Raw genomic sequence first — 14707 nt, forward strand, 5'->3', positions numbered from 1 at the left:
GAGAAAGAAAAGAAGGCCAGGCACGGTGGCTTGCGCCTGTAATACCTGCACTTTGGGAGGCCAAGGCAGGTGGATCACCTGAGGTCTGGAGTTTGAGTCCAGCCTGGCCAATGTGGTGAAACCCCCTCTCTACTAAAAATTCAAAAATTAGCCAGCTGTGGTTGCCCACACCTGTAATCCCAGCTATTCAGGAGGCTGAGGCTGGAGAAACGCTTGAACTCGGGAAGCGGAGGTTGTAATTAGCTGAGATTGGGCCATTGCACTCTGGCCTGGGCGACAAGAGGGAAACCCAGTCTCAAAGGAAAAAAAAAACAAAAAACAAAAAACAAACAAACAAACAGGGAGAGAGAGAAAGAAATTGTCATTAAAAGCATGAGGTAAATTTCCACCGAGAAAATGTTACTAGTTCAGTTGAACAATTGTACACAGAATGATGACTAAAACTGACATTTATTTCTGTATTGGTCAAATTTTAATCTGTCCTTCAATAAACTCCTCTGCTTAGAAATTGGTTATTTTCTTGTTATTGAATCTTATTATGTCTTTTTGATAATCAGACAATATGGTATAAATCCTGGTTTTAGGCTATCCTTTTACTTACCATTAATTTGCTATAGATTGTACTTTGGTAATTCTTATAAAAATTTCTTCTATGTAACACTGAGAACTATCTTCTGGTGATCAACTATTTATATAGGGAGTATAAATTTCAGATTATAGTAATACTATTTCAGTGCAATAGCTGATATTTATCTAGTATTTACTATGCTAAGTACATTATTTCATTAGATTCCCATATAGTCTATGAGATGAATACTATTACATCAATTTTAAAGATTAGGAAAGTGAAGTTTGAAGAAAGTAAGCACACTTTTACATAGCTGCTAAGAGATGGAGAGGAGACTTATGTTTCTGTCGGATTTCAGAGCCCACAGTGCCACTCCCATATGGTTCTTTTTTTTTTTTTTTTGGAGACGGAGTCTCACTGTGTTACTCCAGACCGGCGTGCAATGGTGTGATCTCGGCTCACTGCATCCTCTGCTTCCCAGATTCAAGTGATTCTCCTACCTCAGCCTCCCCAGTAGCTGGGATTACAGGCGCCAGTGACCATGCCTGGCTAATTTTTGTATTTTAATACAGACAGGGTTTCATCATGTTGGCCAGGCTGGTCTTAAACTCCTGACCTCAGGTGATCCTCCTGTCTCGGCCTCCCAATGTGCTAGGATTACAGGTGTGAGCCACTGTGCCTGGCCACTCTCAAATGGTTCTGATGCTTTGAGTGGAACTACCATTGAGCCAACACATATTCATATTATGCTGACTCTATCCCAGGTACTGAAAAGGACACTAAGGATGTAAAGGTGATTCCAACAGACATGGTACCTGTCTATGGATTGTTCAGTCTAAACACAAATGACAGCCATGGAATGCTCCAATTCAGAGCAAAAGTGTTTTGAGTAAAACTGTTTAAAACACTAGTAACTACGTTATCAAGATTAATTCACGTTTAAAAAAAAAAAACAAAAAACTCTTCCTTGATTTCAATCTGGGAACAAAAAAGGAAAGGAAAAAGAATTCTGAGTCATTGGTAGATTTGTTTAGAAATATTTTCCTTTTTTCTGTTAGAAAGCTCAGAGTTAAGGAGTGGACAAGAGAAATAACATTTTTTCAACTCTTCCATTTTCTAAATAAAACACTGCCACTGTACACTGGAGTACGGGATATTATTTCCATTTTAAAGATAAGGAAACTGACTCAAATACATAGAAAATAGGATTTAGTAAACGTGATTTATTTGGAACGTGATCTCAGATCAACAGAGGTGAGAAAAACAGGAAAGGGCTAAGAAAAAATGCTGATCGAGAATGTAGTCTCAGCTGGAGACGCTCTTAACTCTGATTGCATGGAGACACTTAGGAGCACAAGTTGCACCACGGGGTTAGTCTGTCACGGTGGTTAGTCCATCACGGGATTAGTCCATCCAAAAGCAAGGAGGCAGTCTTTGGTACCGCTGTGCCAGTCAATATTCATTAAAGGGCAGCCTTTCAAGGAAGAGGGGGCTAGCTGCTGGACGCTAACAGTCAAATCTCAAAGCAGCTGGAAGAGAAATGCACAAGCAGGTAAGGGGGTTCTGAACAGGGGACATACACCATCCACTATTCGTTTATATTTTAGTGCACCTACAGTCTATAGTTGGGTACCGAATACCGTCAGTTGAGTTGCTTTGAATTCACACCTGTGTATTCCTCAGGCTTAATTAAGAGCACGTGGTGAATAGGAGATGGTAATGACTCAGTTTAAGATTACCTAGAGGCTCAATACCTAGTGGGCCAGAAAGCTGTTTTGTGAAAAGATAAAGGTTAGATTTTGCCTTTGGTCAGTTATTTGGGATTATACACAACACCTTACTTTTCCAGTCTTTTAGTTAACACCTACTGTAAAAATGCTGCCTAATATAATTGCAAAGATAAAGCCTATGTAAACTGTAGTTTTATATGACTTGTTTACTCCTAATTATTGTGTTGTCTGTCAGTATGGAGTTACCAGGTGGTGTGGGCAGTCACTTAGAGGTTTTTCCATCTGAAAAAGATTGCTTTAAGACCATGGTGTTTTGGATTCTCTCACTATATATTTTTTTTATTCTTTATCACTGAAGAAAGAATGAGGCCTATAGTAGTGTATAGAACACCTTATTATAATGAATCATTTACACACACCTTTTATCTAAAGACAACATTCAATAAATGTGAATTGAATCAAACCTGTTGGGCTGGGATAAAAGATGGTAAATCCAACAACGTGATTCTCTCAGATAGAGGCCACAATATACGTTCCTGAATATGTTGGTGCATTTAGTGAAAGTGTTTTGTTTTTTCCTAATAAGGCCTTTTTGCTTCAGGAAACACAAAAATGCAGAAATTTTTGTTGTTTTCCTTCTGATTTGCTTCTCTCTGGTTATGTTTATACTAACTACCGAAATAACAGAGTTCAATACCCAGACAACTGGTTGAATGTTAAATACAGTATGTCTCTCCCATCATTGTGTATATGAAGGGGTATCAGTGTTTTATTTGAAACAGTACGTCACTTTGGGTTTTATCCTATGATTATCTAAATTAGAGTCTATATTTAACTGCGATGACAACAGCCATAGCAACCCATGGTTTAGTAAAGCCAAGGATAACTTTAAAAATCACAGATAAAAGAGATCTGAGGTTCCCTCTTATGTACACTCTTACATGGTTTTGTTTACCAGACATATTTTAGAGAAATATGAGTATTTCATCCAGAATAGAATGCACAATTATAATTCAGAAGGAAAACATGAAATGAAAGTAAAAAGAATGAGAAAGGCATTTGAAAACAAATAAGAATTCTAGTATAAAAATATGTTGTAAGATGTTTGAAAAATATTTAAATCATTAAATGGATTCCATTCCTAACAAAGAAATTAAGAAATTAGATAACTAATGACAACAAATAAAGTTTCATTTCATGGGCCTTTAAGAAACCATAATTTATTTATAGACATTTGGAAGCAGTAAGTATATTCTTTTGACCATAGGCACCAGTCTTAAAACCATCACATCTCTTTCAGTCTTCATATTGACATTGTCAACAGAGTTTCAGTGTAGCTCTTAATTGAAGATTAAGAATACTTTGAAAATATAAAACAAATGTATATATTTTTAATGTATCATTTGGGGCCTTAATCATTGAAGAAATCATAGAGAAGTTTGTCACAAGGGACAAGGGGAATATACCACACATTTACAGGAAACAAAAAGGTAAGAATAAGTTTTATAATTTTATTCTTTGGAGGTAATGAAAAAATTTTCTTAATATCTTTGCAATTCACCGATTTCATTTTCTCCTAGAAAATAAAATGTAGCAAATTTATTTGGGGAAATAATATATTTAAACAATGTAATGCATGCCATATAAGAACATTTTTAGAGTTTTAAAATTTATGATAGCTGTATTGACTTATGAAAATAAAAATGGTATCTTGTCTGTCCAGAATCATTAGGCCATAAGTCACTTGGAAGATAATTATTTTCTAATGAGTTAAGAATTTATCCCTTTACTCACTAGAAGGATGTGCTTATATTTTAAATATTTTATAGAAGTTTGTTCTAAAACATTGTGTGTGAGTGTGTGTGTGTGTTTAGAGTATGGTGTGATGAATATAATTTGAGCATCATACTGAGAGCAAAAATAGGCTTTGGCATTGGTGGGTCAGGATTCTAGTTTTACCTTTTAGCAGCTTTTGGGAAAGTTGTTAAAATAGTTCTGAATCTCAAGGGTTTTATTTGTTTTTGTTTTTTTGTTTGTTTTAGTCTGTGATAGAGGGACAATGATATGTTTCTTGGCATTACTGTAAAAATTAAATTTGATTGAAATTACACAAATTTCCTGGTACTCACCCATTCCTTAGATAACTTGAAGCCATCATTGGGAACATCAGTTAAGAGATTTGTTTGACCATCTTCTAATTAAGACTGAGTTTTTTTTAATTCCTTTGTCTGATTTAACATTTTTCTGTTTCTTAGTCATTTCTCCTCCAATTTGCTCCTTCTAATTTACAATAAGCCTTGAAAAACAAATACATATTTTAAAAAGGAATAAAAATACAACCATCCAAAAAGCCAACTAAAAAATAATTCTTTGAACCACTATACTAATTGTGTACAACTGCACTGTTCAATATAGTAGGTCCAGTCCACATTTTAATTTTAATTAAGAGTTCAGTTCTTGAGTTTCACCTTTCAAATGGGTAATAACCACAGTAGCTAGTAGCTGTTGTACTGGATAGCATAGAGAAGCATTTCCATCATCTCAAAAGGTTCTGTTTCACGGTGCTGGTCTACAATGTCTAAAGCTCTGAATTTGTGTTGTGGAATTCTGAAGATGAGTGGAATGTGGCTCTTGCTTTCAATGTAACTCAAGTCTGTGAAAGAAAATATTTAGGGGAAATGTTTGGAAAATATGAAAAAATTCGGTGATGTGGATGACGACTATTTGACAAACGTTGGGGAGTTAGCATAAACAGTTCAGGATAAAAGGAAGATAGAAATGACTGAGCTGACACCTAAAGCATATTAGTGATATTTGTGACTTTCCCAGTGCATGAAAGATTATAAAACATTCCAATGTGGGCCCACTTGCAAGAGGAGGCAAGGGCAAGGCGCAATTCTATTTATATCAATGTTGTATTTTTCTTTTAAAATGTTCTGTATTAAAATATTTTTACTATAAATATGTATCATTTCAATAATACAAGTTAAAAATTTATTTTAAAAAATCTTGATCTTTGCGTAATAGCATTGACTTTCTGCCCCTCTTCTCATCTCCGAAATCACTTCCTGGCATCCCTTTCCATTCTTGTCTTTCAGCTCTCCCACACTCAGGGGGGCATCTACCCTCCTGCCTAAGCTTCATGTATGCTTCTGAGCTTGAATGCCATTTCTTTTTTATCTCCAATATCACCTGATATTTTATTCTTTTTCTCTTCTCTCTTCAAACATAGCTTCTCTATGATTTTCCCTTCAGTCTATAAATGTATGCAAGGTTTCTGAATCAAATCGCTGTTGATCCTACTTTTCTGTCACTCTCCTTTTTCCAACAAATTTTCTAAAAACTTGGCTTCAATTTGTTGTCTCCAATTCCTTACTTATAATTTACTCTTCAACTCTGATATTCAATTTTTCCTCTAAGCATCAGATTGCTGTATCATTTACCAAGGTCTCCAATTATTGTTGTCAACATTTACTATTGTCAATTCTAGCAGACCATTTACAGTTTATCTTTTTCTTGGTAAATATGTCAATCACTCCATTTACCTACGTTAATGACACCACAATCTGTCTTACGTATATATGAGACAGAGATATCTGAGCACATCTACAATTGCCCATTAAGTAAATATTTTCACAAGGATTTGCCGTAGGCAGTTCAAACTTTGCTTTAACATGAACTGGTCATCTCACCAAAATTTCCTCCTCCTGTTCCTCCTCCTCCTGCCCCAGGTAGCAATGACTGATACCCCCTTAAAATCCCTCTAATCCAATCCATCCTTTCCACCCCCACTATCATTGACTTCATGCAAATGTAACTTAGTCACAAAGCCTCTGGCTGAATTTTCATCCATCTCCAATCCATTCTCCACGCTGCCTCCTGGGTGATCTTTCTAGTATCAAATCAGCTCTATCAGTTCCTTTTCTGTTTCCTTTATTTTTAACTTGCTTTTCTGCTACAGTTCTCTGATAGTTTCTCTCACTTTTAAAAATACCTATTGCCTAAATAAATATTTTTTTTTCTTTTTAAAAGAAAGCAAACCAGCATTTTCAAGGTTTTCGCACTGCATTGAGAATCTCCTGAAAAGCATCCAAATATGACACTTTTCCTTCAGTTTCACCTTCCCTTGAGGGTTTCTCACACAGTCACACTGCCACCACCAACATGATAGACTCTGAAGATGCCACTTCTCTGATAAATTTTGGTTTCAGACAATACCCATTCTCTTTACACAATACTCAGAGAGGAACCAAGTATAAATAAAATTGTAACCAAATGTTATAAAATATAGAATTAACATTATAGGGAGGACTGTAAGAAAATCAGCAAGGGAAATTACAAAAGTAAGACTTACTGCTTTTATTATTTTAAATCTTGCTGCCTTCTTTGTTTTTAAAAAGCTCTATAGATCTCTTAGGCCAATGTGTTACATGAAGAGAAAGTAGGCTTCCAGCATAGCTGTTCCACTGCTTTCCTAGTTTATGAATAAATAAGCCAAGATCAATAGAGTGCTGTTTCCATTCCCTGTCTATTGGCTTGTGATTGTCTATGCAGAGGCTGATGCCAGGCTCTGGCAGAACATTAATGTGGACTCACAGTTATGGATACATGAGTCACATCTAAAAATCCAATAAGAACCAGAGTTGGCAGGCACGAGCCTGGCAGATTGGTAATTATTTTGACGAAGTGAAAGTTATTTTTTAACTTTCCTATAAAATATATGTGAATGATATGACGCTGCTTTTAGATGAATTCAATGAATATTTCGTGGCTGTTGTTAATAGAAAGTTGCTCTTGATAATGCAACTAGGACTAGTCTCAAGACACAATTGGCTCAGTGGCCTAATTACTGTCAGTGCCATCAGTGAGAAGGGTTTATTATTAGTTATTCTCAAATTACTTTCTTAGATAATTTCCAATATTCTATCAGGTTGTGGCAGATAATGCCACACAGAAAATCAATCAGCTTAAAAACCTGAAGACAGGTTTTGTGGTTAGTTTGTATGGGTTTGGGTAAAGGGGAACCAGGAGATATGGGAATGCCACTTTAATAAAAACTACATGGTCACATGGTCATTAATTATCTTACGTCTTAGGCTGGGCACGGTGGTTCAGGCCTATAATTCCAGCACTTTGGGAGGATGGGGTGAGAGCCTCGCTTGAGCCTGGGAGTTTGAGACCAATCTAGGCAATGTACCCAGACCCCAATTCACAAAAAATAAAAAGAATTAGCTGGCCCTGGTGGTTTGCATTTATAGTCCTAGCTACTCAGGAGGCTGAGGTGGGAGGATCACTTAATCCTGAGAAGTTGAGGCTGCAGTGAGCTAGGATCACTCCACTGTACTCTAGCATGAGCAACAGTGAGACCTTGTCTCTCAAAAAAAAAAAAAAAAGTATAGTGTCTCATTAAAATAAAATTTTTCCTTGTAAAATGAGACTGTCCCATAAGTAGTATGTGAAACATGATTTAATTTCTTTAGTTCACATGTGGATTAAATCTTTCATGTCACAAGCATATCTGCGTTGGCCTATGTGTGTACCTATCGTGATGTTTGTGTTCATAATAATGATCCTGAACATTTTCATAGAAAATCCTTATATTTTTAAGACATTGTTTTGCATAGTTTCAATGTTAAGATTAATTTAAGGTTAAACTTAATTTAATTGCAACCAGAGTTTTTTTTTTTTTTTTGAGACAAAGTCTTGCTCTGTCACTTAGGCTGGAGTGCAGTAGCGTGATCTTGGATCTTGGCTCACTGCTACCTCTGCCTCCCAGGTTCAAGTGATTCTCCTGCCTCAGCCTCCTGAGTAGCTGGGACTACAGGCATGTGCTACCATACCTGGCTAATTTTTTTTTTCTTTTTTCTATTTTTAGTAGAGACTTGGTTTCACCATGTTGATCAGGCTGGTCTCGAACTCCTGACCTTAAGTGATCTGCCTGCTGTGGCCTCCCAAAGTGCTGGAATTACAAGCATAAGCCACCACACCTGGCCCTCAACGAGAGTATTTTTTTTAACTTTTAGGTTAGAGGGTACTTGTGCAAAATGTTACACAGGTAAATGTGTGTCATGGGGGTTTGTTGTACAGATTATTTCTTCAGGTAACTAGTACCCATTAGTTAATTTTCCTGATCCGTTCTCTCCTCCCACCCTCTACCCTCCAAAAGGCTCTAGTGTGTGTTGTTTCCCTCTATGGGTCTGTGCGTTCTCATCATGTAGTTCCCACTTATGAGTGAGAACATGCGGTATTCGGTTTTCTGTTCCTGCATTAGTTTGCTAAGGATAACGGCCTCCAGCTCCACCCATGTCCCTGCAAAGGACATACTCTCATTCTTTTTCATGGCTGCATAGTATTCCATGGTGTATATGTATCACATTTTCTTTATTCATTCTATCATTGGTGGGCATTTGGGTTTATTCCATATCTTTGCTATTGTGAATAGTGCTGCAATGAACATACATGTGTTTTCATAATAGAATGATTTATATTCTTTTGGGTATATACCCAGTAATGGGATTGCTGAGTCAAATGGTAGTTCTGTCTTTAGGTCTTTGAGAAACTGTCACACTGTCTTCTACAATGGTTGAAATAATTTACACTCCCACCGACAGTGTATATGCATTCCTTTTTCTCCACAACCTTGCCAGCATATTATTTTTTGACTTTTTAATAATAGCCATCCTGCTTGGTGTGAGGTAGTATCTCATTGTGGTTTTGATTTGCATTTCTCTAGTGATCAGTGATGTTGAGCTTTTTTTTCACATGATTGTTGGTCGCATGTATGTCTTCTTTTGAGAAGCGTCTGTTCATGTCATTTGCCCACTTTTTAATGGCATTGTTTGTTTTTTTCTCGTCAATTTAAGTTATTTATAGATGCTAGATATTAGCCGTTTGTCAGATGTATACTTCACAAAAATTTTTGCCCAGTCTGTAGGTTGTCTGTTTACTCTGTCGATGGTTTCTTTTGCTGTGCAGAAGCTCTTTAGTTTATTTAGATCCCATTTGTCAATTTTTGCTTTTGTTGCAATTGCTTTTGGTGTTTGTCATGAAATCTTTGCCAATGCTTGTGTCCTGAATGGTAATTGCCTAGATTATCTTCCAGGGTTTTTACAGTTTGAGGTTTTTTGTATAAGTCTTTAATCCATCATGAGTTAATTTTTGTATATTTTATAAGGGAGGGGTCCAGTTTCAATTTTCTGCATATGGCTAGCCAGTTATCCTAGCACCATTTATTAAACAGTGTATCCTTTTCCTTATTGCATTTTTGTCATTTTTGTCAAAGATCAGATAGTTCTAGGTAAGTGGTCTTATTTCTGGGCTCTCTATTCTATTCCATTGCTCTATGTATCTGTTCTTGTATCAGTACCATGCTGTTTTGGTTACTGTAGCCCTGTAGTGCAGTTTGAGGATGGGTAGTATGATGCCTTCATCTTTTTTTTTAATATATTCTTCTAAGAGTTTATTATAAACCAGTTTCACAGGCCACAGGGAAATAAAAGGACTATGTACAGCCTTACAGGAAATAGGCAGGAAGCTAGGAGGGCCAAGATGAGTCTAGGGCCTTGATGGGCACATTCTCTGGGGAGGGGGCTCTGAAAGGAAAACCAGACAATCTAGAGAGACTTTGTGAAGAGCAGCATAACAAACAAATAGGTCTGTGGTAATGTGGCCCTGAGGAATTGAGTCCACATCTCTGCGGAGCTACTTCCATACTCTATGGCCAAGGGTCAAAGAAGGCCTCGCATCCCAGGGGGAGGAGGCTGCATTCCCAGAAGGGATATGCCCTTTGGAGTCTGTCTTCCAGGGGAAATCCCCACTGGGGGACCCATAGGAGGCCTCACACCAGGAGGTAGGCCCATCATGCCTGCAAGAGAAAAGCCCCAGGAATGTAACTCAAGTATCTATCTTGAAAAGGTATCAAAAAACTATAAAGCTGTCCACCAAGTTCTGAGAGAGATGGACCATTCCACCCTTGCAGCAGCTCCTAGAAAACTGACATTTGAGCCTAACAGCTAGGGCTCCCAATGGCTTTGTTCTTTTTGCTTAAGACTGCCTTGACTTTAGACTGCCCTGGCTATTCAGGCTCATTTGGCTCCATATGAATTTTAAAATAGATTTTTGTAGTTCTGCAAAGAATGTCAGTGGTAGTTTAATGGGAATAGCATTGAATCTATAAATAGCTTTGGGCAGCGTGGCCACTTTCATGATATTGATTTTTCCCATCCATGAGCATACAATGTTTTTCCATTTGTTTGTGTCATCTCTGATTTTTTTGCGTAGTGGTTTCTAGTTCTCCCTGTAGAGCTCTTTCACTTCCCCTGTTAGCTGTATTCCTAGGTATTTTATTCTTTCTGTGGTAATTGTGAATGGGAGTTTGTTCATGATTTGGATCTCAGCTTGACTGTTGCTGGTATATAAGAATGCAACCGGAGTCTTTTACAATTCTAAAACGAGTGTGCTTTGAATTGTAACCTTCATCAACAAGTATGTATTTTCTGAATGACAGAGCTAAAAAGTACCTTTGAAATCATGTAGCTTATTCACTTACAAATCTGTTTATGGATCCTAACTTGGGGAGGTTTTTTAAATTTTATTTTTTTAATTAATTTATTTATTTTAAAATAGGTAGATCTCTAGGACTTACTCAAAACTGATTATAATTTGAGAATCAGGATCCTTAAGAAATTCCTTAAATATGGCAATACTGATGAACAGCTAGTTTAGGAAACTAAGAATAAATTTATTATTTCCAGTTTGTAGAAGATTGAGGCAGGCCAAAGGAGGTAAAGTGACTTACTCAAATAGCAGCAGATCTGACACAAGATTCTAAGTCTCTCAACTTGTAAACCTGTGAAATTTCTATGAAAAAATACAGAATTTTCTAAATTATCTGAAAGATGTGAATTAGCTAAAAGAATTACCCAAAACAGTGGAAAATGTATAGTTTCTATGATTTCATATAATGTATGTCTAATAGATACAAAGTTGTTTGCTTCTATCTTAGGTGCTGTTGGTCCAGATTCTGAGTAAATTATATGTTTGCTTGAAATTTGCTGGCAGGAATTGAGGCCATGCCAATAAACGTTACTTGTCACAAGAGCAAGCATATTAATGTCAATAAAATATTCATATTATAATAGTATTTTACTCTCCTGTAATTTTCTAAGAAACTCAACGTGATGTTTCCCTTCAACTTCCAGCCTTGTGGTTTTTATAAGCTGAATTTTCAAGTGACATTGAAATGAAGCATTATGTTCTAAAAATATGTTCACTTGTTTTATAATACAACATTCCTAAGACATGAGCAATTGCTTTTAATGCTGCTGCAAAGCTACAATCACACTAAATTCTAGCCAAGTCACTAGGTTCAACTACAGCAGCCATTACATGAATCATAAATCATGGAAAATGACCCATATAATTCATTGTGGCTTTTTTTTTTAACTCTGAAGAACCATGCATTAATAAAGCAGCTAAAATCTATGTGATCTTCATTAATTTCTACCTGTTGACATCCTTCAGTTTTACGTTAGAACTCACTGTTGATCATAAGCACTCTGAAACATTTATATGGTTCAGAATTCAGCTCTAAGTGTGTTTGGTTGAACATCATTCTATGTCTTTAAAAAATGATTTGTTTACAATAGTAATTATTTATTCTCATGCTGAATCAAAATTGCAGTTCTCTCCATGGGGAACTATTGCTATTCCATTATTTATTGGTTCTTGCGAGTACATTAAACTTTGATAAAGTAGACGATCCTTTTATTTTGCCATTGTAAAGTGTCTTCTAAAATATACCAGCCAGTGAACTTTCCTGCTCTTAAATGAAAAGCAGAGGAATGTCTCTCTGGCCATTCTGTCATCAGCGTGCTTTGAAGCTTTTTATGAGGATCAATAATCATGGTATATGCCAGAGAAGTAGAAGCCTTTGAAGAACAGAGTACTAGCTCTGTTCTGAAATGGCAGATTCAGGTTCAGTGCAACCACTGCAAAACAAGGGGCAGATATAGAACATCTCCATGGAGGTTTTAGCTCCAAAGGACTATATGATTTTTGAGAGGTTGGACCACATCTGTGCTGACTCTTGATCATCTTAAATTTCTAGCATCAACCTCTTCTGTCATCTGTAGATTTCTATTAGAAGTAGAGAGGATATTCTAATTAATTGAGGTTTAATCTTAATTAACTAGTAAAAAGAATAATCAGAACACTGATTCGCTGAGCATGTCAACTGATCAAGTGATAGGAACACTATCTGTGCAACCAACATGAAAATATATGCCTGATAAAACTCATTCTTGTTCTATGCTCCTCTCATACCTGTTCATGTTCTCTTGTCTTGTCTACCATTCTTTTATTTTCTTTTGTTTGTTGAGATCAGGTCTCGCTGTTGCCTGAGCTGGAGTGCAGTGGCATGATCATAGCTTACAGTGGCCTCAAAGTTCTGGGCTCAAGTGATCCTCCTGCCTCAGCCTCCGGAGTAGCTAGGACTAAAGGCACATACCACAATGCCCAGCTCTTACCATTCTTAGGGAAAGAAATAGAGTAGAAATGACACAGACTTTCAACAGTTGGGGCTTCAGATAGTTTTTTCCTTCTGTTCCTAATATGTTGTCAGAAAAATGGGCAAAAATAATTAGATAAATAACCTAATCTATTTAAGTTTGTTCTGAGATATTTTATAGATATTTTGTAAATCACTTTGTTACAAATGCTTTGGGGATATCCCATGCTATTATTGGTTGTGTTTTAGCCAGGCGCGGTGGCTCATGCCTATAATCCCAGCACTTTGGAAGGCTCAGGTGGACAGATCACTTGAGGTCAGGAGTTCGAGACCAGCCTGGTAAACATAGTGAAACCCGTTTCTACTAAAAATACAAAAATTAGCTTGGTGTGGTGGTGCACACCTGTAGTCCCAGCTACTTGGGAGGTTGAAGCAGGAGAATTGCTTGAATCTGGGAGACAGAGGTTGCAGTGAGCTGAGATTGTACCACTGCACTCCAGTCTGGGCAACAGAACAAGACTCCATCTCAATAAATAAATAAATAAGACAAAATAAAACCATGTTTCTAAATATGGAGTACATTTTAAACATAAAATATGTATAAGATGTAAGGAATGATAATTCAAATGCACCCTCTGTCCAACATTTGGTTTTAGAAATGATTATCATTTCTATCTTTGCACTATCCTATATCATTCTGAATTTCATTACCTTTCCCTTCAGCTCGAGGAAATTAAATCATAAATTTTGTGTTTAACATTCCTTTGCTTTGCTTTTTGACTTTTACTGTATATCTATGCCAAAACAGCGTATTGTTTAACTTTTGCATAGTTCTACATAGAAATTACATTGCACGCAATTGTCAATTATTTGCTTTTTAATTTTATTACACATTATGTTCCTGAAATTCATTCATATTGTTGTTTGAGGATACAGTACATTTATTCTCATGGTCGTCCAGTGCCAACGCAATGTGCATATACCAAAATTAATTAATTAATTAATTAATTTATTTATTAATGTACACAGGCTACTTCTGTAACTATTCAGTTCTATTATGAATATTTTTGTTCAAATGGACATGTTTTCAAAGTTCTCTAGAGTAAGTACTCACCTGTTGAATTACTAAATTACAAGTTCAACTTTGTTAAATAATGTAAATTTGTTTTCCAAAATGCTTGAAGCAATTGACATTCACATCATCGTATTAGAAAAGCTTCATTCACATCACATCTCACTAACCCTTAATATTGTCAGACTTTCATAGTTGTCAATTTTGTGAGTATGGAAATGTATTTCATCGTTATTTTAATTTTCATTTCCCCAATTAATGTTTAGGTTGAATATAATTATATATGTATATTTGTTTTTCGTGATTTCTCTCCTGTGACATACCTTTTCATGGCTTTTGCTGCTTCTTTCTGTTAGATCATATTGTCTTTTAATAGACTTACAAGATTTCTTCATGTATTTTGGATGCTACCTCATCTTCTTTCCCCCAGTTCGTGACTTGTGTTTTTACTTTATCAATGGTATCTTTTGATGCCATAAAATTGTATTAATCATTTCCTGTGGGTGTGACTTTTTGCATCTTACTTATCTTTCCCTAACTGACAACACAAAGATAAATTTCATATTTGTTTATTTGTTTATTTGTTTTGTTTTGAGATGGAGTCTTGCTCTGTCACCCAGGCTGGAGTGCAGTGGCAAAATCTCAACTCACTGCAATCTCCACCTCCTGTGTTCAAGCAATTCTCCTGCCTCAGCCTCCCGAGTAGCTGGGATTACAGATGCCTGCTACCGTGCCCAGCTAATTTTTGTGTTTTTTAGTAGCGACGGGGTTTCGCCATGTTGGCCAGGCTGGTCTCGAACTCCTGACCTCAGGTAATCGACCAGCCTCGG

The sequence above is a fragment of the Mandrillus leucophaeus genome, unplaced genomic scaffold (genome assembly GCF_000951045.1).
Source record: "Mandrillus leucophaeus isolate KB7577 unplaced genomic scaffold, Mleu.le_1.0 Scaffold293, whole genome shotgun sequence".
NCBI classification, from domain to species: domain Eukaryota; kingdom Metazoa; phylum Chordata; class Mammalia; order Primates; family Cercopithecidae; genus Mandrillus; species Mandrillus leucophaeus.